This window comes from Ailuropoda melanoleuca, chromosome 10, assembly GCF_002007445.2.
Source record: "Ailuropoda melanoleuca isolate Jingjing chromosome 10, ASM200744v2, whole genome shotgun sequence".
In the NCBI taxonomy this organism is placed as follows: Eukaryota; Metazoa; Chordata; class Mammalia; order Carnivora; family Ursidae; genus Ailuropoda; species Ailuropoda melanoleuca.
The window spans coordinates 91017688-91020841 of NC_048227.1; the positions used below are offsets into that span (position 1 = coordinate 91017688).

Consider the following 3154-nt stretch of genomic DNA (forward strand, 5'->3'; position numbering starts at 1 on the left):
AAGTGATTATTGTAATAAGACACTATAAGCCATTTTGTGGATCAGGCTCCACTCTCCCAGTCTTGCCTTGCATAGCTCCTTACGGCTGGATGTTCTAGATTGGCCTCAGGTGTCCCCATTCCTGGACCAGCCCTGAAAGAGGGAGGACATGCAGGAGAGACCCCACCCCCACCCCGCCCAGTCCCTGTCTACTGGAACGCGCAATTGATTCAGACTCTTTGATGTTGACTTCCAAACTCTGTACTCTGCCCGGCTGTCCTGCCTGGTGTTCTAACCTCTCCGGGAAAAGAGAGTCCTCTCCCTCCGACCTGTTTGACTTGTTCCTTTGTGCCCTGACCTACTTCTATTGACCAGGGGAGGGGGACCAAGAGAAGAATTGGTGTCTTTCCTACCGCTTCCCAACTAGTAGGGGTCCTATCCAATAGGAACAATCAATCTTCCACAACGGCATCCATCCCTGATACCAGTCTTGCCTTCCAAAAGCTGGACCTCACCTTGACCTATGAGAAACAGGATACCGAAGTGGCTAGTAAGGTAGGTCACTGCAGCAGGACGCCTGGATTCCAATCCCCTGTTCCATCATCTACTAAATCTATGAAATCGGACAATTTATTCAACCTATCTGAATTTCAGTATTTTTTTGTGCCCTGACCTACTTCTATTGACCAGGGGAGGGGGACCAAGAGAAGAATTGGTGTCTTTCCTACCGCCTCCCAACTAGTAGGGGTCCTATCCAATAGGAGCAATCAATCTTCCACAACGGCATCCATCCCTGATACCAGTCTTGCCTTCCAAAAGCTGGACCTCACCTTGACCTATGAGAAACAGGATACCGAAGTGGCTAGTAAGGTAGGTCACTGCAGCAGGACGCCTGGATTCCAATCCCCTATTCCATCATCTACTAAATCTATGAAATAGGACAATTTATTCAACCTATCTGAATTTCAGTATTTTTTTTTAAAGATTTTATTTATTTATTTGACAGAGACAGCCAGTGAGAAAGGGAACACAGGCAGGGGGAGTGGGAGAGGAAGAAGCAGGCTCATAGCAGAGGAGCCTGATGTGGGGCTCGATCCCAGAATGCTGGGATCACACCCTGAGCCGAAGGCAGACGCTTAACGACTGCACCACTCAGACGCCCCTGAATTTCAGTTTTCTTATTAGGAAAATGAAAATAATAATACACTTAGCTTTTGGAGTTGGTATGAAAATTCAATGAGAACATAGTAAATTCTTGGGGAGAATAAGCTGCTGTTATGTTGATTCCCATACTCAGTATGTCTGATTAGATATCCCAGTTTGAATGTCTGTGATTATTTGGAGTACAGCAAGGATCATGTTATTATACTGCCCAGCTACCTCTTCAGGCACACCAGGAAATTACTAGAGATAAGAGTAATTTGGGGAAGAAATGCTTTAATTTTTAAAAAAAATTTTTAAAGTGATCTTTTAGAAAGTTTGAAATAACATTAGACGTGAAAAGGAAAAAGACTGCTACAAAGAAGTATCAATATACCCTTTATCCAGAGGTCCTTTCAAGCTTTGCCAATGGTCCCAGTCATGCCTTTTATTACAAGGGCACGATTCCAGGACCTCTTACTGTACCCAGTTGTCATGTCGCTCTAGGTTCCTTTGATCTGGGGCAGTGTCTTAGTCACTCCTTGACCTTCATGACCTTGACAATTCTGAAGTTGCTGAGCATTCCTTTTGTAGAGTTTTTCTCGATGTGGATTTGTCTAACGTTTCCCCCGGAAGTGAAGCGCAATTTGCATTTTTGGCAAGAATACTGCAGAAGGGAGGCGGTGGTTTCATGTTATTCTATCAGGTGGCACATGATGCTAATGTGGCCCATTACTGATGGTGCTAATTTGATTAGTTGGTAAATATCACGTCTGCCAGGACTCTCCTCTGGAACATTACTTTGGAACTACTAAGCATTTTTTTGTGTGTGTGGTGATACTTTGGTTTCATGCAAATATCCCATTCTTCAGCTCACATTCACCACTAGATGCGGCATGTTTGGAATTTATTATTGCTACAATGGGTAGAAGTGGTGGTTTTCAAATTGCAATACTTTTCCTATATTTATTATTTAATATTCTATTGTAAAGAACAGTTTCTCTAATCTCTACTTATTTTTATTAGTTCAATGGTTTATAACCCATCAATATGATTATTTTGATGCTTTAATTTTCTCAGACATGGACAGGAGGTGCCCCTTCCAGTTAGACGTGTCTTCTAACCTCTTTTCTTCATTCTTTCAGGACTTCCTTTGTATTTGGCACAATAAGATGGTCCAAGCTCATTTGCTCCTTTCCTTGACGCTGATCTGGATAAGCTACGTCTCCAAGAAGGCTTGGTGCTTTTAGTGGAGAATCGTATGTAGAAATCAGGGTCTGGATGTGAGGTAAGTTCATTGATACGGGGGCCTCAATGTTGGCTTGTGCCTTTTATTTATATTTTCTATTAAATCTCTTATTCCATTCTGCACTACAGAGTTTATGGTTTATTTGAATCTTCCCCTGTTCCATATTTGTATTCACTTCCTCGACAGTGAGAAACCAAGCCCCATCATCCTCAACATATTTGCTTATTTGCTCGATCTCTTTCTGTAGGCAATTTCCCAGCTGATGAAGCTCCCTACCCCCCAACGCTGATACTCCATCCTTGCACAGCCACCATTACTGGACCTACCTGATGTCAAGGAAAGAAAGAAGGGAGAGAAAGAGGAAAAGAGCATTAACAGAATTGTCTGAATTTGGTCATGGTTTCAATGGATGCTTATATTACTTAAAATATTCCTAAAATCACAATTAGGTTTTACTTTTGTTGATCCTTCTGCTCCTATGAAATTGCTGTGGTTTCATCTTTTGATTATTATTTGGTTCCTTTCACATTCTCTGACATGACCAGTTTCTCATCCACTGAAAGTAATAATGGAAGGGGTAGACAATCAGTATGGTCAGTCATGCACCCAAACCTTGGACCTTTCATTTTGCCAGGATTTTATAGTACTATGATTGACAGTTCTAACAAAATCCCATGGGTGTGTGTGATGGTGGTGGCGGGGAGGCAGGGAGCAGTTTGGCAAAGGAATGGTGAAGTCTATTTCCAAAAGAAGGAAGGAAAAAGTATGTATCCTCTTTTCAACCTG

General features: G+C 42.3%; 1 long non-coding RNA gene across 1 annotated transcript; it reads left to right on the top strand.

Moving 5' to 3' along the window:
• Positions 1–668: 668 nt before the first annotated feature.
• Positions 669–2818, top strand: LOC117804074. The gene is made up of 3 exons (XR_004628255.1): positions 669–849; positions 2265–2407; positions 2616–2818. It is a non-coding gene; the product is annotated as an uncharacterized LOC117804074 (long non-coding RNA).
• The last annotated feature ends 336 nt before the right edge of the window (positions 2819–3154 follow it).